This window comes from Strix aluco, chromosome 4 (genome assembly GCF_031877795.1).
Source record: "Strix aluco isolate bStrAlu1 chromosome 4, bStrAlu1.hap1, whole genome shotgun sequence".
Lineage (NCBI taxonomy): Eukaryota > Metazoa > Chordata > Aves > Strigiformes > Strigidae > Strix > Strix aluco.
The window spans coordinates 97,996,918-98,021,177 of NC_133934.1; the positions used below are offsets into that span (position 1 = coordinate 97,996,918).

General features: G+C 34.7%; 1 long non-coding RNA gene across 1 annotated transcript in view; it reads left to right on the forward strand.

Moving 5' to 3' along the window:
- LOC141923404 (uncharacterized) overlaps nucleotides 1-18,383 on the forward strand; it is a 32,877-nt gene extending 14,494 nt beyond the window's left edge. Inside the window, exon 3 of the long non-coding RNA XR_012623286.1 lies at nucleotides 17,007-18,383. This is a non-coding gene — a long non-coding RNA (uncharacterized LOC141923404). The remainder of the gene's footprint in view (nucleotides 1-17,006) is intronic.
- The last annotated feature ends 5,877 nt before the right edge of the window (nucleotides 18,384-24,260 follow it).

The following is a 24,260-nucleotide window of genomic DNA, read 5'->3' on the forward strand; positions in this document are numbered from 1 at the left end:
GTTCTTTGAATGAGTTTGTAAAAACAGTATTACACTTGTCTTCTAAATAATACTGCAGAAGTCCCTTGTAAATCCTTTAGCAATTTTTTCTAATCCTTTACAAGTTGTAAAATCATAGCTGAAAGGCAGGCAGAAAAGGAATGCACAAATAAGACATCTGTTATTGTTATATCAATGATGATATGTAACTAGCTCTGAAGTAATAACATTTTAACAAGGAGTGCAGTCTTATCCAAAATGTGATCTTGTCCACTTCCACGTCTCCATTTACTGCATTCATAAGAATGTAGTGAAGTTTATTATTGGGAAGTCTTATAAATTAATGCTTGTAGATCATCACAGGTATGCAACAGTCTGGTTTAGATTAATGGATTTGCAGCCAAGCCATATCTTAACAGGTAGAGGTATCTGTAAACTACTTTCAAAGTAATGTATTTGCATGCTGCTTATAAAACAATATTCACCATTACTAAATACAATAATGCTATATTTTATAACTTCAGCACTGCGAAATGTATATACTATTAATGTATTTTCTAGTCCATTAAGGACAGACATCATATTATGCTCCATTTAATAAAAGATTTACAAGTCACTAGTGTGGAGGGTTATTCCAGTACAGTTTTGGGGTGTAGATGTACTGTCTTTTAGAGATTGTGTTATTGCATTGCCTCTCAAATAAATTCTTATTAACTACATTTTAGTGTCACATAAAACCAAAGGGTTAAACTTTCAACTTGCTTGCTATGGATACGAAGCTACAAAACTGTTAAATAGTGAGACAGGTTGGGAATGTCAAGGAACTTTTCTGGCTCTAATGGAGAGGGGGTGGGGGAAATATATATTTTTTTACCTGTTGTCACACTTTTCGGTCATGCATAGAAACAAAAATAAGCCATGGAAGAAATATCTGTGTACTTTTTTCTTTCCTTAAAGCCTTTTGGTTTAATCAACAGTAAAATGGGTAATCATGCATTTTAGTATATTTCAATACCAATTCATCCAGTAACAGCTAGTTAGCTCTTCATTTTTGTGCCCTCACTGTGGAATTAATGTAATCTGAAAAAAAATGAGACCTGTGCCATTGTTCTGTATGATTAAGTGTGTAGGCTCTGACTTTATTCTTGCAGCCCATGGGAACTGGTCAAAAAATGTCTATGGGATTTGGTCCAAAAAGCCAATGATCCAAAAGCTACCTGGTAGGGCTTTTAAATTTAAGCTTTCAAGTTATCTGACTTTCAGTGTACATTGTATTACTGATACAGCAGTATAATATTTTATTCCTACTTCTGTTATTAGTTATTACTTTAAAAACACCTTGGTATCTATAAATCTTTTAGGCCTTTTACCAAGTTAATTTCTTACTGGAGTTAGAAAATTTGATTAATCTGCTCTGTTTTTCTTTGCAGGAAAAGAGAAAGTGTCTTGCTCTTTACCCTACTTGCAGGCAATTTGGAAGTGTATTGTGTGTGTTTTCTGTCCTTTACAATGGCTCATGCCATTGTACATATTAATACTGAGGCAACATTTACCACAGTATGCATTTGTTTTCCTGCAAATGTATTCTAGTTCAGAGGGATACCTACTTTTTATTTTCTAAAGCCAAGAAGATGTACATCTTTTTGTTACGTTTTTGAAAAGCATTGTATTATCACTGTGCTATGCTTTAAAAAGCAGAATATATATACCTTTGTCTTTTAGAGATAGGTGCAAATTCTGCTTCACTTCTGGAAGAGCTGTTAAACAGATCCTACTGGAAAAGCACCCAGGGGTCTAGTATATATTTGGATATATTAGATACATTCAGATTCCTGAAATATTATTAGAGAGAGAAACCCTACTAGGACTTGTGTAACCATGGGAAATTAACTTCCCAGATACAGAGTGGAGAACAAATGTTACTGTTAATGTCAGAATTCAGTTACACATTTGTGATGGCTAACACTTTTTCTGTGTATTGTCACTAAATTTATAGTCTATCATGTTCTGAAACTTAATTTGTAATTAAGGCATTTAAAAATTAAGATTAAAAAATGTCTAAGAAGATCATAGATGTTATTGAAAAGGAAAATATCAGATGCAGGAGTAGTGTTATTTAAGGAATGTTTCAGGGGTCTAGCTTATTTAATATTTTCATTAATGACACTGTCACAAAAAATATGTGCTAAAAACAAAGCGATAGATGTTAGAGCAGACGAGAGATAGGCTTTCATGAAAAAATACCTTACTGCTTGTAATATATAAGCATGTAGTAATACAAAATGGGATAAAAGTCTGTAATATGAGGTGAAAATAACAAGAATTTCTGCTATAAATTACACTTTTTTTGACTGTAAACATATAAAGAGCTGGAAGTTCTTGTGGATCTGATGTATTTGCAGTAAAGACAAGTATTAATTCCATTGTATAAGAGCTTGGTATGTCTGAACATCACCTGGAATACTGCAGCGCATTTCTGGTTATCTGCTTTCAATAAAGATGAGTTCAACTGAGATGGGTGCAGCTGAACGGAGTAAAGTACAGCCTCAAGGAAATTTAAGAGCTTAACTTGCGTAGTCTACTAAAACAAAGACTGGGAGGTAGTACAATAGTTACCTATGAAAAGATGAATGGGTGATAAACCACAAGGCAGGGAAAAGACCTGTATAAAGTAAATGGCTGTTATCAAACAAACAAATTATAAGCTAGGCCAGTATTAAATGTGAACTGAAAAAATCTGTTTCTACCCATAAAATGAACGAGATATTGGAGCTGCCTTATGAATAGATGCAACAGAGACAAAGAACCCTACGAAGTTTCATAAATTTATGTAAGGATTTATATGATGTAGTTACCTGAGTTTAAGACTAGACTCTTTTAACTCTGGGTGAGCAGGACATACCTTGATTTCTTAATTGTTACATGTGCGTTCTTTGGTTTCAGTCTTTTTCTTTATAAACACCAGTCAACGGTCTTTCAGAAATACCATGAACAATTATATACGATCTAAATGTTTTCCCAGGTAAAGCACCGAGAGCTACGCAAAGCTGTTATGTTCTTTTGCTACTGCATGACTCTTCACTGGCCCTCAATGAAATCTAATCCCTGTTGTTTGATGAACTAACTGTTCTTATCCCTTTCCCATTTTATTTTAAGTGCTTAGGTCCACTGATGGATCAGTTTACTTCTTTCGTAGTATTTGTCTTATTTTCTGCAAGAAACTCATCATGAAAAAAAATAGAAAACATACCTCAGGTCTTCTTCCCATGCTTGTCCTGATCTAGAGTTCTCTGTTATGCATGAATCCTGAACTCCTTTTTAGAGAGTCATTTTTTCTTCATTCATGTTCAGTGAATATATGTTTGGCAAAAACAACCCTTTTTTTTTTTCAAGAAAAAAGTTAGTTAAATGTTAATTATTCAGATTCAGAGCTACAGGAATACTATTTAAAAGCTTACTAGTTATGCTTAAAAAAACTTTAAAAATATAGAAAATTGCTCCTTAAGTTTCAGAATGCTGAAAGTAGAATGAACCTGAAGTTTTATTATGCTATAATTTGCTTCTTAATTGTCTCACATTTTTACTTTGGTTGTCAACAGACTTGACTTTAAAGAAATACAGGAAGAGGTCTGTAGATAGAAGTATTATCTTTTATTAAACCAATTGCAGTATTTGGAAAATTTAGACTTGCAGGCACACAAGCCTCTCTTCCATGTGTGAAATAGAACTAGCAACAAAATAAAAGTTGAGAACAGTTGCTCAGAGATAGCAGACATACATCAAGTCAACCATCTTTAAAAGAAAAGCAGTTGGAACTTGTGGAAGAGACAGGATGATATGGGGCCAGAGGGGGAACAGGAGAAAAAGACAAAGATACCTCTAGGGAAAAAAGATGTTGTTTGTTGCATGTGAAACAGGTTAGTCCGTGAGAGTAGGAAGGGAGATTAAAACGTGCTATAAAACCACTCTCTTGCATCCATGATTTTTGTCATCCAGTAGAGTTACAAGTTTTGCTTACCAAAATTTCAAAGATGTTTGTAGGTTTTACCTGAGCATAGGGTCATAGAGTGTGAGCAGTCAGAGAGGAGGGAATGAGAGATCTGAAACACAGTGACTAGTGAGAGGTGTTCACAGATGGGTACTTTTTTCCTTTATAGACTATGTCAGTTCACCCGGATATGTAGTTTTTGCTTACTTTTACATATATCATAGCTGTTGTGATGGCAAGTTACTGGGATAAATTGTATTATATTCCTGAAAGTGCAGTTGAGGAATTGAAAGGTAGTGGTGTTTCTGTTGAGAGATTATTTACTACAGTAATAATAGAGATATGTTGTCAGATTTTTCTTTCTCAAATATGGTCTTTATCCATTCAGTGTCTTTGGACTGTACCTAGGATGTTTCTGATGAGTTTTCTGAGGCTAGAGACTGTTAGAAGGCTGAGGTCATTCTTGGAAGATATCTTCAAAGTGGCATCTTCTCTAGAATTGCTTATAATTGATTAGTGATTTTCTCCTTAAATACTGAGTACAGTGTTATCTGACAGCTGTAATTTCCTCTGTGATGCTCAGGTATCTCTTTCAAATAAACATAATCTTTTTATAGAAGTGTACTTTTTGACCAAAATCTTTAGATAGTTGATAGTTTTTTAGAGCGTATCACAAGATTTTTCTTCAGAGTGAATGGGATGGCATCTGAGGATGCATGATGTGTGTGTGTGTATGTGTTTCAGATGGTTGCAGGTTTATGGAGTTAAGTTTCTTACTCTGTGGTTTTCTGTGCATTTTAGTTAGTAGATTACCATCTTTGATGTTGACCTTAATAACTGGGAAAGGATCTTAGTATAGGAGTATTTCAGAGGCAGTTTGACAAAAGAGTCATGATTATTGAATTTATGATTGCAATTAGTGAGGAAGTCCAGTTTTCTGGTCATGGTGATGAGGATGTTATTCATATGTCTTATGACATGTGGACCTGCTGGTACATATCTAATGGTAAGCAGTTGCTCTTTTATTTAGCTTTGAAAGCTGCTGCTTCTGTTTAAGACATGAAGAAGGGTTTGCGTGCCCAAAAGTTTATGTAGCATGTTCAGCAATGCCAGCTTCCCATAATACTGCTTCTGTCCTTAGACCGTCTTGGTTACAACAAAGTGCTGTGGGAGAAATAAAACCTTTTTGCCTTTCAAGCCTCCTTTTTCTTAGTTTATCTGCACTCAAGCTGACCTTTGCTAGCTCTGTTTCTAATTCTCCTCATATACTCATTTTTAGTAGGGGATATATGTTGTAAGTAACCAAGGTCAAATTTCTGAGCCCTTGTATGTTAACCCAATGATTTCTAGCCCCCTTTAATCCTTTCCTACACCAGCAGCTGTAGTAATAAGGGTCAAGGGGCTGCTAGGGATTGAGTTCATTAGCTTTTGGGTTGTATTTATTCATTTTGTTGGTGTTTTTCACTGATCAGTCTTAATGGATATTATCCGTTTAGTAATATGGTATTAGAACAGTGTTTGACCTTTCCAGCAACATGAATGTTTGACTTTTAAGTTTATTTTACTTTGACTATAAACTGGATGCTGCTTTTTAGATATAGAAAGAAATTGTCTTTCATTTCATCATGCTGTGAACTGTCTGTATATTAGGTCGTTAATGTGTATAAAGTCAGATCCTGCTGAAGGAATGGAAAGACTCCATTGATTTCAATGAAACCTTTTAGAGCTCCCATTGATATTAATGATAATTTAATGGGAAAGGACTTGGTTCCTTAGTGTTTGCAACAAGTGGACTGCTAGGTTTTATATTACTACTTAAACCAGCACCTTTATCATTGCTTCAGCATATATTTGTTAGTCATCTTTGTCTGATAGAACCATAAGAGTACTCAGCCTGAACCTTTAGGTCTACTACTATTTTGTAAATGTAGCAAAATCGTGAATGCACACTATTACATAACATACAAGAAAAATAGAGAATTCATGTCTGTCAGTTTGAGTCTTTAGCTGCTCCAGTATAAATGCTAAGCTAAACTGTTAGATTCTTTTCTGCTCAGATTTCCATCACTACTACCCAAGGGAAGGTAAGGACAACAGACATGAGAACATAAACTGAAAGTTGACAAATTTGTGCTTTTATGAACTTAAGCAGCAGCAGCATATCACGTGGTAGACCCCTCACTGACTGTGTCATGCTTTTAGCACTCTGTCTTCTCTTGTAGTTAAAATAGTTTGGTTTATGCTTTAATGTTTGAAATGTTCTCAGCTGCTACTGGTGAGAAGCAATTTCTGCACAGCGAGGAGGAAAGAGTTTATCGTATTTGGTGTTGCTTTTAGTGATATGGATGCTTGCTCACTAGGTATTGTACTGAGATCAGCTAACTCATTTCATTAAAAAGTCCTTTAGGTGGTAGTTGTATTTGGTTACCACTGAGTTGATGTGGATCTGAACCAGAAACACAGAAGTGAAAGGCTTTCTATCCTACTAACAATTTCCTGAGCCTTCCATTCTCCTATATTAAGAGGGGTTTTTATAGAGTGGAAAAATGCCCCATCATAAAGCTGTAAGGTTAAAACTGCAGCCCCTCTCCCTTCCCCAACACTCCTTAAACTATGGATCTTGTTTGCTATGGGAAGTGAACTGCAGGAGGAAGCCAGATGGCAGCTGTATTGAGCTGCTGCTTTGTTGTGCAGGATGGGTGCCCCTCCTCCCTTCTCCAAAGCAAATGTTGATTCACGAATGAGGGGTTTATATATCTGAATGAGGGATTCATATGATTTTTTTAAATATCTGCTTTTTTAATAGTTCGCAAAAGAAATTGATCCTGTGTTTGTAATAAGAAATAGTTTGAGACGTATATGTGGCAAAGTTGTATAATTTTAAGGTGAACTTTCTAAAATGGTACACATTGCCATGGTTATTTTATTACTCTCAGTTAAACTGCTTGAAGTGCTGTGCCAGCACAGCATGCTGCTTGTAAAACATATTCCAAAGAGAAAAATTGTTTTATTTTAAGGTAAAATATAATTATTTTGTCAGTAATGGACTAAAACCCTAGAAATTGTTAAAATATTTTTAAATGAGCAAATTGCTAGCCAGAGAATGTTTATTAAATTATAAGAGGAAGATACATTGGACAGACCTGTTTTACTTCATAGAATCCGCACCAAATCTTTGAGTGTTTCATGGTGCTTAAAGACATTTATTAAAATTCTACAATACTTGGAGTATAATCCTCAAGGCTGGTTTTTTTTTTTTTTTTTTGTATTTGTATTCCTTTATAAAACAGAATTGTGTATAAGTTTATATACTTTTTAACCGTTGGCAGACATGTTTGATTACCATTATATTTGTGCTGCAGAATAAAGAGTTTTAGATTTCCAAGTGTACCAGATTGGATCTTCAGCTAAGACCACATATGTACATAGTACAAGGTTTGTAGGATGATTAACTAGAACTTTGTTTCTTTCACTGATTACTAAGATCATCTTCTTGTAAATCCAAGAACAATGAATAGTTGTAATGAGAGGAGCTCACCATAAGCACTTTTTTCTAAATATCCAGTGCTGAATTCTCTCTGGCACAGTTGTCAACAGCATGTTCCAGGCTCTGTCTTTTGCCATAAACTGCATTCTAAGCACAATGGAAATAGCATAGAAATGTAAGAATTAGGAAATTGTGTTAGTAACAAGCTGCATTTTTAACCACCATGGGGGATTTATTTAGGCTGCCTAGTGTGCAGAATGTGTTTTTTAATGTAAATAGCTACTAAGAAAAAATTCAGATCTTCAGATGAATGTCAGAAATGAGCCTTAACAAAATATTTTTAAGAATATATATCAAATAAAGTAATGTGGTTTTCCCTGCTCTTTTCTTCTCTTTCTTTTCTGTCTTCCTCTCCTTCTGATGTCAGTTTGTCTTTTATAATGCAGATATAAGATGAGAGAAAAAGAGGGAATAACTCTGTAGTACAGGTGGAAACAGTTAAAAGAACTGGGTTGGAATGTTAAAACTGATATTCCTCCGTCTCAACATACCACATTAAAAAGTAGTTTGGGGAGCCTGGCATCTTCATGACTAGTAATATAAATAAATATTAGCAGTATTCAGGATCATTCAGAATTGATGTGCATATGGTTTATATATAAATATAAATAAATAAATAAATAAATATGCATTCAATGTCTTTGTGCATATTACAGATACATAATAGGCAGACATATATGTTGAAATCTATGTTTCACATCAAACCTCTACAGTATGCTTCATGAGGGAGACAAGACCCATGTGTTTTGCAGAAGCTTTTAAAGCTGTTTCATTTATTTTATTAGCCTTTAATGAATGTAATTAGAACCCAAGTAATTAAATGCAATTGTGCTCAGTATGTTCCTGTTGTAAATTGCCCTAAACAATGTGCATGGTGTGAACAAATTTGTGGGATTAATAGAGGATAGATAATGTTTTTGGATAGTATTTCACACTAAACGGCCGCAGAGAGAAACAAAGAAGCTGGCGCAGTGTCATTAATCTTAGTCAACTGGCAGTTCTGGTGTAATTTGCATGACTTAGGCAGTGACACAAGATGGGGCTAGCTTGGGATGGGTGTTAGATCACTAGGATACATATGTATTTATTTCTTTTTAGTACTCTGATTTATAAGTAGAAAGAAGTTTGTTTGAAGAAACTGATTCATTCTGTTTTCATCTTTGTTTTTATCTTAGATTAATAGAATTACTGGCAGTATATTGTATGTGTTCCTTTGTTTTTATAGTTAGCATATTGGTTTATGGATATTAAAAAACATCTGTGCATCCTTGTCATCACAGAAGAAAGGCAGATGTGCTGTGATTGGATAGTGTGTTGCTAGTGGAATAGATTTTTTTCCTTCACTTTATCTGATGTCTCTTGTTTTCTAGCTTAAAAAAAAATCAGGACATAGTAAGATACTTTCAAATTAGTTTCTGAAAAACCTTTTAGTAGTCGTAATTAAAATACGCATTTTCTTTCTACATTCCCTTTGTCCATACTTTTTTCTAAAAATCATTGAATGCATGTAATCTGATTGAGCAGAAGTATAACTCAACAACTGTAAAATACTTCTTATCTTTTAGTAGAGTAATAATTCTCACAGAACAGTAGTGATCACTGTAGTTAATTTTCACAAGAATTTTAAATGCCCTGATTTGGGTTAGTTTAAATGTTCTTAAACTTGCGGTTGGCTGGAAATGTCTGTCAAAGTGAACTGTTTTGTGAAAGTCTGAACAGAAATATTCCATTAGTTTGCAGTATCAGAAGAATGAGGCAAAACTAATTTGAGGCTTGTTAGATGAGTGTTTCTGTCCCAGGCCCTAACATTGTTTTCAAAATAGTTCCCACAGAAAGCTGAACTTTCTATATAGGTTATGGTCCCATTTATGAGAAAAGGGGCCATTGTCCAAAATTGATCTTGATCCATTTCTTGACACCAAAATCTTCCTATAAACATATTTAGTTGTGTATTATCCACTGACTGTTTTGACTAAAAACTGTGCCAGAAATGTAGGTGCTGAACTTACTCATGTAATGTCTCTGGAAGTCGTTATTCTGTTAAATATGTTGCTTGCTTACACACACCTGATCGTGTTGTTATTCCGTGTTACTATGGTGTTAAATTAGTTGTGTAGTAAAATGGAATGATGAGTAAACTGGGGATCTTCAGAAACCCTTGAGAAATTGCAGTCCTGACAGATAAACAGGAAGGTATTCCTGCTTCAGCAGTATCAGTGGATCATTTAATTATGATTTTTCAACACAGGAAGATTGCACTTAACCAAGTCTGAGAAGAATGAGATAGGGTGTTCTGAGGCTGTTTAGCCAAGTAGTTACCTGTTGTGCACATCCTATGAGCTGTGTTTCTTATGTTTCTAAACATATATATTTAAGTAAAGCTTTTCCATCCATTTAAAAACTGCATAGTTAAATAATAAAAAGAATGAATTTAAAAATTAAAAATAAAAATTGCATGGGCAAACTTGATTCCTCTTAAATGGGTTGATAATGATAAACTGCTTATGTTTATATCACTGCATACTAAAAAATACTGTAATCATAGTTTTAATACTGTAAGATAATAATCCTGTAAATTAATGAATGTTTTTCTACAGCACTGAATAAGTATTGATGAATAGCCATGTTTGTCTGCTTACCATGCTGAAGTATGAAGTGCTGATGGAAACATTGTGGTAATGGTGGGAGGCAAACAGGTATATTCCACTGGAATGTGAAAATAGCACAATTTTTACACAAACAAACACTGACAATTAAAATTTTCAGGCATTCAGTTAAGCCACCTAAATCTGAAGCTGATTTGTCAGTGACTGTCTTGTCTCCTGAACTGTGAGTAAACTGCAAAAGTAACTGAATTTGGGTTAAACCTATTAATAATTCTACCTGTGAGGAAAAAAAGTATTAACTGTCTATCAGTAATGGTGGAGAGGGTTATGATGGCATTAGAAACAATTTGCTTGTAGCAGTTTGGGAAAACATAAAATGCTTAAGATACAACGTGTTCTACTGTGGATTTTAATAAAGAAAAAAAGCATGTTAGGACAGTAGAATAAAGTAAATGGAAACTGGCTGGATGGCTGGACTCAAAGAGTTGAAGGTGAATGGAGTTAAATCCAGTTGGTGGCTGGCCACAAGTGGTGTTCCCCAGGCCCAGTACTGGGGCCAGTTCTCTTTATTTATCAATGAACACCAAGTTGGGTGGGAGTGTTGATCTGCTTGAGGGTAGGGAGGCTCTACAGAGGGATCTGGACAGGCTGAATCAATGGGCCAAGGCCAATTGTGTGAGGTTCAACAAGGCTCTGTGCCGGCTTCTACACTTGGGTCACAACAACCCCATGCAAAGCTATAGGCTTGGGGCAGAGTGGCTGAAAAGCTGCCTGGCGGAACAGGACCTGGGGTGTTGGTTGACAGGCAGCTGAATATGAGCCAGCAGTGTGTGCAGGTAGTCAAGAAGGCTTGTATCAGAAATAGCATGGCCAGCAGCATTAGGGAATTGATCATTCCCCTGTACTCGGCACTGGGGAGGCCGAGTTTTGGGTCCATCCCTACAAGAAAGACATTGAGGTGCTGGAGCGTGTCCAAAGAAGGGCAGCAAAGGTGGTGAAGGGTCTGGAGCACAAGTCTTGTGAGGAGCGACTGAGGGAACTGGTGCTGTTTAGCCTGGAGAAAAGGAGGCTGAGGGGAGACCTCCTCTCTCTCTATAACTACGTGAAATGAGGTTGTAGCGTCGGTCTCCCAAGTAACAAGTGATAAGACAAGAGGAAATGGCCTCAAGTTGCCCCAGGGGAGGTTTAGATTGGATATTAGGAAAAATTTCTTCACTGGAAGTGTTGTCAAGCATTGGAACAGGCTGCCCAGGGACGTGGTTGAGTCACCATCCCTGGAGGTATATAAAAGACGTGTAGATGTGGCACTTAGTGACATGGTTTAGTGGGACTTGACAGGGTTAGGTTTACAGTAGGAGTTGATGATCTTAAAGGTCTTTTCCAACTTGAATGATTTCGTGATTCTATGATTCTGTGAAATGTACCACTGCATATTTAATGTTTCCTGGCTAACTTTAATTTTGATGCTTCCTGACTCCCAAATAGTTAACTTCAGCACATTCTTGATGTTGTTTCCTTAAGAAGACTAAATTAAGAAGTCCTGAGTATTTAAAGGAGTTTTCCTTGGTAACCTTTACATTTTAGAAGTACAATTAGATTCATAGTTCTGAGTCTTCAGTTTATAGAATTTTAGTCCACCGTATGCTACGCAGAGAATTATACTGCTTTAGAGAAGTTGCAGTGAAGTAGAGAATATGGTCCCTTTTATACAAGAGCACAGTCTGTAATTTTTTTCTGTTTGTATGATACATAGTTATGATTATCAAGTAATGTTCAGTGTCAACAAGTGCTACTACACTTTAGCCTGCATACTTGTAAATACGACTTTATCTTTCAGTAATGCAAGTTTTGAAGATACGCACAGAGGACTAGCTACTGTAGAGAGCTCTGCTCACACTGAAAAGTCCTGAAGTGAAAAAGCTTGAACTCAACTTGCTTATTTTTGTGTCAACTCTACAGCTGTCTCACCATACTACAAAACATTCTTGGCATTGTATCTTAGCCAAAATATCTTCTGGGGGGGATAATTCAAAACAGAGCAGTACGTTAATCCAAATATTAAGTAGTATTTAAGAAGGCTCCTACTGGCATCCATGCAATTGAAACAATATGGATTTACCTCTTTTCTTCGGCTCAGCAATTGCCTGTTATTCTTCTCTCTTGTGGAAAAAAGCGCTATTGTTATTTCTTTGATGACCAGACTAATGTGCAAAACAGCAAAAGTAATTAATTAACAATTCATGAAAGTAGTTGACTCCTATTAATATGCCATTGACCCAGGCACCACTGTTCAACATTTAAAGACCAGGGACCATAATATTTATTATGAGGTCAGGCATATCGATATAGCATTAAAATGAGCCACATTTAGTACACTGCATGGCAATTATGTTAATGCAAAAAGTATCACTGTTGGATAGATTTTAAGTGGCAGAAAAGTTACATGATCCAGAATTTCTTATTCAACAATTCTGAAAGAACATAGAGAAAGTTATTTATTGACTTTGTTGCACAAATGTTAAGGCACAACAGTCTGCTTATTTGAACCAATGAAATCTGGAGGAGGCAGTTTCCCTTTTCTACTCTTCAAATTATTAGTTTATTTATTTTTAAGTGAAGTTTGGAGAACTTCATCCTTCTGATCCATTAGACCAGACTGCTGTAAGCTGTAGACTTCTTGAAGAATAATGAAATTTCCCAAGATTATTTTCCTTTGTATTTGTTCATAATGAAAATCTTACACTCCCTCCTTCTTTCAACATGGCCCTTTTCTTGTTCTGCATGTATTTATTGTCCATTGTTCCATTAAATGGATTTTTTTTTGAGGTTAAAAGGGTGTGGGGGAAGAGGCAATTATATCTGGCCTGTCTATTTAGAATCAACAAAGCTGTATTTGGATGTGGGTAAGTTTAGAATTTAGGTGTGAGGCCAAAACTTGAAACTTGAGTTCACTTTGCTGTTACTTAACAGTAGTGATTTTTTTTGTTTGGTAATTCTGTTGCTTTGGACTGTATCCACTGTATTTCAGTTACCCAACTGAAAAGAAGCCTGTCAGCTTTTTATTCTAAGCAAAACTGTAAGGATAGATCCTGAGTAAAATGTAATCAAATTGGAATACCATTGAGAAGTTGGGTTTAATATTGGGCGTTTCTAGGTATGTTATGTTAAAGTGATATATGGAAGTGTCTGGGCTTGAGTTCATTCTAATCTAAAACCTAAAAATATTTTTTTAAGTATGAATTCACAAATGCAAAAATGCTTTCTTGTTTCAAATTTCCTGTTTAAAGATCCTTAGAATTTACATGTGCAAGGCAATTCACAGATCTGCCTTAATCATGTGATTAATTCTATCACAGTTTGAGGTAAATGGGAGAGATAATTCTTTATTACACATGAAGAAACTGAGACCACTGCTAAAATCTTCCTAAATTCCACACAGATTCGGATGTCCCAGTACTGTTCTAATTCTTGTTCTGCTGCTAATTCTAAACTCAGTGCTCATATCTCTAGTTTTACCTAGTTAAGGATTTTGTATCCCTTCCCAGGCGTTTACACTTCAGTGGCTTTGAGGAGATGTGAGAGCTATAGCAAGGGGTGGTTGCAACTTACTAAATTTGAAATAAATAGAATACTAGGAAAATTAAAATTTCTTGGTGATACAAAGTGGTAACACTTTGTACCTGTATTTTCTGGAATTAACAAGATATTGTTTACAGTATTGTCGCAGGGGCCAGTTATGTTGCTGATCTAAGATTCTTCTGACATAGTTTTGTATTCACATTGAATTGCTTTGTTACCTTGACAGCTGAAATTGCTAACATTGTTTTATTAACTCCTTTTCAAAATTTTAAGACAGTAACTTATGTGTTAGATGTTATTTCTTATTATTTAAACTTAGGTTTAGATTTTATTCTATTATTAGATATTAATCTTATCAAATGCTATATATTATTAGATGTTATTAATCATCTTATAAGTTATTTCTTGTTATTAAAGTGAAGAATACCTACCTAATTTAATGTAAATATAAAAATATTTTTTGTAATGGAAATATCAAAGAAGTCCCCACTGAATAGTTAAAAATGCTTGAATCATTCCACATTGACCTAAACCAGGTGAATCTATAGAACTTGCTGGCCACTGCAAGGATTGCTTTCTTCTCTTGTCTTCAAAAAATCAGCTTGATAAGGATGGAAATTAAATAGGTTACAGGGTAGTTTTGAACTATATTGATATTCCAGGTGCTCCTGCACCTTGCACAAAGGGCAAATAGAATAAATAATACCAAGATATATTTGCTTATTGTTGTTAATATTGGAATGTTTGTTCCACCAACGTGGTACTTAAATGTTTACATGCATATTCACACATGCACTCAGGAAGAAACGGACAGTATTTACTACTGTGCTGAACTCTGCTATAGTGAAAGCTGTACTTCTGTAGGAAGAAAATTAGGAAAAGTTTTGAGGCAACATCCAATACCAGTTTAAACCAGCTTCCTGTTTCATTTATTTGTCATCCTTCAACAAGTAACAGTCTCACTGGGATGCATGAGTGTAAACAGTTCAAAGGACACACATCTTTGTGACCAACTACTATTTTTTATGTCATGCAGGTTCAAAACATTGATGTTGTTTTAATATGCTTGGGCTGCAAAATATTGATATAAATTTCATGAAAAAGTTATTTTTTTGTGGAAGAAATAGATTTATCATTACAAAACTCACTGATTTTTGCACATGAATGAGGGTCTTTAAAATAACTTGGCAGGGCATCATAGTTAAATGTTCACTGTGTTTACTTTTTATCATAAAACACAGACCTTTACCTTTTTTGTTGATCTGGAACACTACTGTAATTGAAAACAAAAGTTGCATGCTCAACACAATTCCAATTCTGTCATGCTTCTTTCTCTATGCTAGTAGATGGCAAGATACAACCACTGACATCTTTGCTAGAAATTCATGAAACCTATTAAGGGGAAAAAAACCTACTGGAAGTATAAATCTTAGTATATTATTCAACATATTTGATTATGCGTAAATGTGCATATTTCATATAATATTTATATGGCATTAGTTTGAAATATTTAGTTTCGCAATCTAATAAAAAGGAAAAATTGATACACTTTGTAATAATTATGAAATACTTGACTCATCATATATACTTATTTTCAAAGTGGAATTGTTTTCTTATATTAAAAAGTTCCCAATTAACAAATATCTTTGTATTCTCTGCTGTAAGTAAGGAGTGGACAAGAATATGAGTGAATGTCAATAGGTGCAGAGCCTAATGTCTCTGTATAAATTTCAGCCCAGATTCAGTTATGCTTTTTGTTATACTCGGAGGTAAGTAGATTAATAGGAATGGAGCTAGTTTTGACTTTCATGTTTTTTTGTTCTGTGGGGGTTTTTTGTCTTGGACTAAATGTGTTTTTGTAAAACAAGCCAACCTACTGGAACAGAAATGGGATTCAGCGGAAACTTTTTCTCAAGCCTATCCACTATAATGTAATTTATGACAGACATGGTTTTTTTAGGCCCAGGGCAGAATTTTCTACCAAACTGACAAAGGTCTTTAAATAATCAGTTGTCTGTCGGACAGGGTTTTGTGTTTCCCTGCTGTCTTTTTAAATCTGTGTCTTTCATCTGTGTCACCCATTTCCCAAGTGTGGGAAGCTGAACTTCCCAGCTAGTGACATGAGTGGTGGGTAGCTTTTTTGCTCCTCTGTGAGCTATTCACCTTTTAATTAGTCCAGCAGACAGATTAAAGAGTTCAGTAGTGAGATGTTCACCTGAGGTGTCAGAAACCTAACTCTGAAATTCTGGCTAGATACCACTGTTACCACTGTTATTGCCAGTGGTGATTCCCATTCCCTGAAGTAGCAGCTTCCAGCTCTTGTGTCCAGCTATGTGCAATTTTGAAATGTCTTAATACTACTACTAATGTATTACATTTGGAGAGCTGCTGTCTTACACACAGTGGGATAGTTCAAGCACAGAGAGCTTGAGACAGTTGCTCAGGATAAGCAATTACTTAGTGTTAGGTCACATATTTAAGATATTGCAAAACAGTGAACCAAACTTGCACCTGGTCTTATAAGTGTTAGAGGAGTGTTCTAAATTTATACATCAGACCAATACTGATTGACTTCAGTTAATACCTTTGACAGCTGTGCTGTGGTTAGGATTACTTTATGCCAGTGGCTCATTGCAGAGCTATGATGATAATAGAGAGCTTGCTATGCTACCTGCTCACTTTGATGATTTTTTAAGAAATTATGTAGTATTACTGTAATAGATAGCTGGTTTTTATTATATTTTCTATGATAATTTTACCATGCTATCGATTTTAGCCCAGTAGTAAACTAACTTCAAATTTTTACCTATTTTGAGAAATAAACCAGGATTACAATAATTGTAAATTTTCAGAAGTATTGTCTGACTATTTACTTAATTTCATGGCTTCCTAGGACAAAAACCTTTTCTTATTTATAGGCTTATAACTGTTTTGCCTCAATGTCTAGCAGCATTTTGTTTCAGTAAATTTAATACTCAAGTACAGTGCTCTACAACACATTGATCTGAAATAGTACTCTTGCAGCTTTGCCAGATTTGTCTCAAGATCAAAGGTTTGAACTTTCTCTTGATATTAAAATGCATGTATGGGTCTACTCTGTCCAATCTTTGCCACGCTTGGCTCAAGGGAGTTAGAAACACAGATTAAGCCTGATGAAGAACAGTGGTTCTCCAACTCTCATTCTTCAGAGCTGTAGAGTAGGTAACGAACCTTTATGATTTCTTGTAGCACCTTTTCTGGATTTTATCGCTGTAGAAAATAGTATAATGCCCACTGGAGTTTTTTAAAGTCTTTCCATTGATTTTAGCGTACAGCAGAAGCAATCCCCAATGAGAGAGCGCCTGCAGCTGTGAATCTACATGTGCAGTAGGAAATGTCAGCTCGCAGATCCAGAAGAAAAGACGTGAACTGAAAACTTTGGGAATTACTGCCCTAAGATCTATCAACTATTTTCCAAACCACGAAGCAGAGAGCTGTTTATGTTTGTTACTACTTTTTAATTCCTGTTGGCAGTGACATGCAGACTATGAAATGTGTTAGGCTTGATTTACATAAATCAGAAGGTTGTCAGCTTCTTCCTTTTAGATGTCTATGTTGCCTTAAAATCCAAACTGATGACCTCATTGTAACACAAATAAACAGTGTTGGTAAATGTTATTATAAATTTCTCCTATTACTGAACATACAGATGGAAATGCAAAGTTAAAATTTGTGATATTCTTTCTTACATACACTATGCTTTGTTATCAGTCTTCCATATTTTTGAGACCTTTTTTAGATTATCAAAAAAGTTTTGATGTTTGTGTTTCACAATGCTTAACCACATTCACTAAACTTGGTCTCTTGTTTAACATAAAATTTCTGTATTGGTATATCTCATTGTATCAATACAAATATAATCTTGAGGCCCTCTAGCTGTCCACCATAATGAAACAGAAAAGAGAGGAAATATTTTAATCTCTTAATTCAATGGTTATTTCTCTATGTCATCAAGGATCAGGGAGAACAGACATATTGTAGGAAACATGAAGGGAAATAAGGAAAATATTGTAATTATAATCAGAAAAGTTCTGGATAATTTTATGACTTCAAAGAACGTCTGTAGTTCTTCATAGTAGTAGCATACTAGGATTAGATATGTTGTTAGATAATTTGTATTAGGGTTGGTGGTTTTGTTTCATTGGGAGGCATTAACTCCTCATGAAGGAAAGTTACTGATCTCAGATGACTTAATGATTCGACTTTCTGGTTTACTGTACACATTTCTTTAAAAAACATATACCCTCTTTTTTTCTAGATTTCAGTATAAATATTTTTCCATAAAGTGCACAATGTTATTCGAAATCTTAAATTTTGTACAGGTCAATGTAAGATGATTTGGGTTTGTCTGTCAGAGGTATGGTTATCAGAATAGCTAAACAATTATTTCTGTTACCACTAGTATGTACCATTTCGCAAACTGCATATCTGTAATTTTCATTACATAAGCATTGCCATTTCACATTTCTATTCAGATAGTTGAATGTTAAGCTACTAGTGGATAGATTTCCATGTTCGGATCTGGTTTTAGTGTTCTCCTCGGTGGATACTCTCTGTTATGTGAAATCATCCTGTCACTTTCAAAACAGACTACTTAGCTCTGGACTTTTTAAAATAAAACTTTTTTTCTTTTCACCCTTATAAATGTGCCCTTTCCAAATTCTTCCTCTTCTTGCTTTTAAAATAATAAAAAGACTAAAAAGACTATGCTTGTAATTAAAAGTAATTTTAGAATAACCTCAGAAGATTGTTTCTAGAAATCAAAACATCTTTATGGTCCCATTTCTAAGGAAAGAAAGACAAGTGACTGGGATCCTGTACACTTTACTGTAGTCTACATTAATTACCTTCTATTAAAAAATGACAAAGACCTTTTTGAAAGGGAATCTGGCACTCTTTCCACAGAAATGATGGCAGACACCCTACTCTCTGCTGATTTCTTGACACTTCTAATTACCTGTATTCATTTGAAATCGTTTCCTTTGTAGTGAGTTATTGGCATGATTTTCAGAGAACAAGAGGAAAATGGAAAACATTTTAGCAAGTTAAGAAAAAAAAATCAACAGTATCATTGTTTGCAGCTTTTGTTGAAACTACCTACGTGAGTCATTTGAGGGACATGAAGGTAAATGAAAGGTTATACTTTGCCCTGCACGTTGTCGCTGGTATTTGTAATGTCAATAACTGTAGAAGGTTGTCAGGAAACTGGAGAGATAAAGGTCAATAGCAATGACAAATATATCATTGTATGTGTTTGAATATGCAATATCAGCTTAATCTCATGGTGGAGGTTTTCACACCCTGGAAATATCAATCAGGTGCTGTATCAGAACTATCCATTGTTTTTCATGTACCTAGAATTAAATGGGAGATCAGTAGATTTAAGTTTTAGCATATTTACACTATTTTTTCCAGATTACTTTCTTCAGCACAGAGAAGCAATTTATTCTCTCAAAAAGATATTTTCCATGAAATAAAACACTAACATAGATTTTTTAAAAACAGAAGTATCCTAGGTTCCTTAATTTGTTACAGGACATTGAATATTAGTTTCTATTTAACATCTGATATTGCCACAGTTTTCAAAATATTTTTGCAAACCATGTCTTTCTGACAATTGTGTGTAGATCCATTTGGTTTTTTTATATACTAAGACAGACAGCACTATTTCACTCAAAGTGCCTCTTACAGGGATAGACCTATATTTTTCACAAACTATATCAAGATTTCAGAGCTCAGTTTAAAGCAACTACAGCCTACAGTTAAATGAATGTCTAAAGGAATAACCATTCTGAGAGAATTAGCTTATAGTTGAACACATCAAAACACCGTATTCTAAGTTGTTAGAAATGTGGATCCTGATTTAGGGAAACCTAAATTTGACCTATAGGGGAATACCAAATCACAAGTTGTTACATTGTTATGTGGTTTTCTGTGATTATGCAAGCACGGAAAATCAAGAGGTGAATAGCAAGGAAGAAATTACATCAGAGAGCCATGTGACATGGAAAGTAAAAACAGCAATTAGTTCAGTGACAATCTTGAGGTAGGAAGGTAGGGAAAGGACGCAACAGTGTGAGGATGAATTTTGAGAATAGCAGGAAGGAAGGAGTGCAGCAAAATAAAGTCTTGTTTGAGAGAATTGGAAGAAGTACTCTTTCTGGGTAGTATGTTTGAAAAAGTAACTGTGGGAAGCTAAGGGAAAAGTGAGTACAAATCATCTACTGATTAAAGACATGAAGTCTTTACTTGAAAACACATAGTAAAGGCATAATGATATTGTTAGAGAAGGATCCAACATCAGCCTCTCTGAAACATCTGAATCTGATTTTTTAAAAATAAACCAAGTGTAAAAATATTTACTAACTCTATATTAGTGTTTTTGCTCTTTCCCTGAATACTAGTTCCTTTTACAAGATGCTAGTACTTTGAATCTTTGTACTGCTAAGGTGTCACTTCTGTGAAGCATCCCTAAAATTCTGTGAACTTCAACACAAAACTATAAGAACTTCAGACTTATTTGCTGTTGAGTGACTTGTAGACTTTATTCTATTTATTGTGTTTTATCTATATAGTGACTGATTTCAGTGACATCAGTTGCTTCTGAGCACATTTTACCCTTTAGGATCTGAGTTTTAATTTAGCAAAACACTTAAAGTGCTTAATTACAATTTTAAAATGGATCATAAGTCTATGCTGTTCAGCAAAGCATTTAAGAGTATGTTTGTATACTACCACAGTTCAGAGGGTTTGAGGAAGTGCTTGAAGAAGTCCACTGTCAGCTGAAGTGTTTTGCCTGGGTCATTTCCTAGAAGTCCTTTTGACCTCCAAGTACATTTTTTTCCTGAGAGTAAACATTTTAGCTGGGTTTCCAAGGACATAACAATGACTGAAAAGGTAATACCTGCTGTTGCATTCATAGAAATGAATGCATCCCTGCCTAATTTTAAAACATCTGAGACCCAAGTAATTAGACATTTTTTCAGATTTTCAAAAGAAAAATATCCCATCTCATGTTAAACATTACTGTTCTTGAAGTGTCACAGCTTAAGGCAGTATCTTGTTTTTCAGTCACGCGATATATGTACTTACCTTGAGGGACACTTCATTAAACCAGTTATTGAAATGCAACACCAATTAAAAAATTTTTACAGTACTGTCTGAGAAATGGGCTTGTAGTTCTAGACTGTTCATTGTCTGCTCTGTTGGCCTAAGAATTTTAGCATATGTGAAATTTTTGTCTTCTCTGTGCATATGGTGTCTATAAAAATTATTATAGACATTTAGAATTAATTTAGATTATTTCTTTTTTCTTTCTCTTGTTCTCTCTCTCTCCCTTCTGCCTTCCCTGTCTCCCCCCTTCCTTCTCACTTCCCCCCGCCTTTCATCCTCTCCTCCAATTTCTGCTCCTCCCCCCCCCTCCCCCCCCCCCCCCCCCCTTCTCTCTCTCTCTCTCTCTCTCTCTTTTCTTTCCTTCTGTGTTACGGTACAAGAATTGTCTTTTCAAGCTCAGGGTGTTTGTTTGTCTACCAGTTCTATGTATTTGTTCCACATACATTGCTTCATTAGATGTCCCCACTCTCTCTTGCACATGCATAAAGGTATGTCACTTAAGTTTTCCGTTTGAAAACAGTCCCATCCCTTATTATAGAACAACACTTCTTAGATTTACTATTTTCACTCAAATGTTTAATTATATCATTGTCCAAGGTCTGTTATATACTCAAGCTCATGACACTGCTATGAGATGACTGCAATTATAAAGCTGTGAGGAGAGAGAGTTGCATTGCTGTTTTGAATCTGCATTTTAGCACTCTGGAATGGAAAAAATCTTTCAGCAGTTGCAACCTCTTTGTGTGTTTTTGTGCGCAAGAGAAACAAAAAATAATTCACAACGTCCTATGTAGCTATCAGATAATCTCCTATGTATTGTGAAATACATGGCTGAGGATTAGATGCTCCCAATATCTAGATAATTTCAAAGATGAAATGCATTGCTTTGGAAATGAAAAATTTTGAAGTACTTCTGAAATATGCATTTACTTCCTGTACTCATGTGAGCGGAAAGGCCTATCAGCCCGGCAGATTCCTCTGATTTTATTAATTTTGAATGTCTTCATATAATCTGTGAAAGTTCTGTAACTACAAATATCTGAACCAAACTTTCTAGTCTGTGGAATAGTATTTGGAGTCCATAGCTGATCTTCTGAATGAAGAAAAAGAAGGTAAAATTACTAACTACAGGATTTTGATACTCTATTCCAGATAAAGTAGAGCTGTACTTTGCTTTATTTTGCAGGGTTTCAGCATATGAATACTGGAATTTACTATGAACTTTTGAAGAGCATTGCCCTGCTCTTGAGTGAATACTACCTTTGACGTCATCAAAAAGGACATCATCAATGTATGCGCCCATACATTGATAACAGGTCATAACAAAGCAGACCTTTCCTAATCATTTTCTAAAGTATGTTAGTCCTTAAATTCTAGGCATTTACTTGTATTGCTTAATAAATATCACAATACCATACATTATCTAATAATTTTATTACCAAGTAAACTACCAGTAGTACAAAGGTCAATTTGTATGTTTGTATTAACGTATAGTGGTGAATACCTTTTGGATTTTAAGAACTTCACAGTACTGTAAAAGTGCTGCAAATAAATTATTTCACACTTGAATTTATTCTTATTAAAGTGAAAGTGCTGCATATGTTAAAATACATGGATATAAATATAAAAAAACCTAAAAATAGACTCATGCAAGTGTCTCCCAGTTTTCACTTTGCTAGTTAATGCAGAATTTTAAAACCCTCACATGTGAAATGATTTTTATTTAGAAATGTGTATTTGTGATTTCTTTTTTGACAAAGAAAGGCCTTTTGTTCTGGTTTCTTCAACAGAACCTCATTTTGTGACTTTCTACTGTCCCCTAGTGGCATTTTAATCTTTGTAACTATTGTGATATTGCCATTCTGCATTGCTTCTGTGCTTTTCTGTTTCCTTGAGACTATCATTAACAAACATTTAAAATACTATTAAACAACCCATCAACTGACTGTGGAAGCAATAACATTGCTCTTTAACCCAAGCGGTCCTTTCAGATATTTTAAAATGATATAAACAAAGCCAGCAACCATATGCTATCTATATAATGCATTACTTCATTACAGTAAACATTTCAGATTTGCAGAATGTTAACACAAACCTGATGAAAGAAAAATGTTATTAGTTGTGACGAGCCTATACATACCCTACAGTAGCTAAAATGTAATTTGTGACAGGTTAGAGAATTATTGTCAGTAGTCTTAGAGCATGCATTCCGGCTATTCTTTTTATTTTCTTCCCTTTAAACTCACATTGCATTTCCGTTAGATTGTTAGCAAATTTACTATACCCCACAGTGTCACTTTTACATCAAATATTAATATATTACAGAGAAGTACCATATTAGTAGCTGTCTCAACTGATAGCTATTGAAAATGGACTTCTTAAGTTTTCCATATGTTCTATATAGATTTACACATTTGATAGCCTTTACTTTCTTAAATACATAGTTGCCTTTTCTTTCTTGTGGGTGTGTATGTGTATAGCTCCTTTCTTCACATTCAGTAAGAGTCACACATATTTTCTCAATTTCATCTAGTTTTTGATTTGGATATGCTGGGGCTTTTTTCATTTTGTATGCAACCAGAAGCAGACTACTACAGTCCCTGCTGTCATGGACTTCAGTGATTAGTTCTCCCATGCAGATTGTAGATTTCATTTTACACTAAATATTAGAATATTTCTTTAACTGAATTTATATATGTGTGTATATATGTATATATAAAAGACTGGATAGTACAGATTGTTGCATGTAATTTTATGCTGATGAGTCACATTTAACATAGGAGTTAAATTCTTCCCCAGATTTGGAAAATCAGGGTAAGGTAATTGAGAGTTCATTTAGTGTAACCAATGAAATTTTGAACGAAGGTGCAAAAACCTACTTTTTTTTTTCCAAGAAAACCCATAGATGCACACACATATACATTCAGAATTAAAAGAATGAGAACTCCTTTAAGGTGTTATTTTTCTTAAACTTTCTATAAGATAACAAAATAAAGGTCAGTACAAGAAATATCTGTTTAGTACCTACTATATTTAGTTGGTAGCTATAAAAAATGACAGCATTGCAAGTACAAAGTATAGTGAAATTTGGCCCATTAACTCAGCATTTTAGGAATCAAAGAGATATATATTGCATTAATGACTTCTTGGCACTGCCTACTAGAGTATTATGGTTATAACAACTATCACACTAAAACTGCTGTTTTACACTTTTTTCTTGAACTGGAGCGAAGGCAGAAACCCTTCAGCCATCATATCTTCTTAAAATGGTTCATTATATGCTGAACGCCTTGGTTTGAAAATAAGAAAGAACATGGTATGAAGATTTTTACAATTTATATTCTTAAAAAGACTGGAAGGATTGGTGCTAGCTATTGAGCCTTGTCTGTCTTCAGTAATCATATTACAG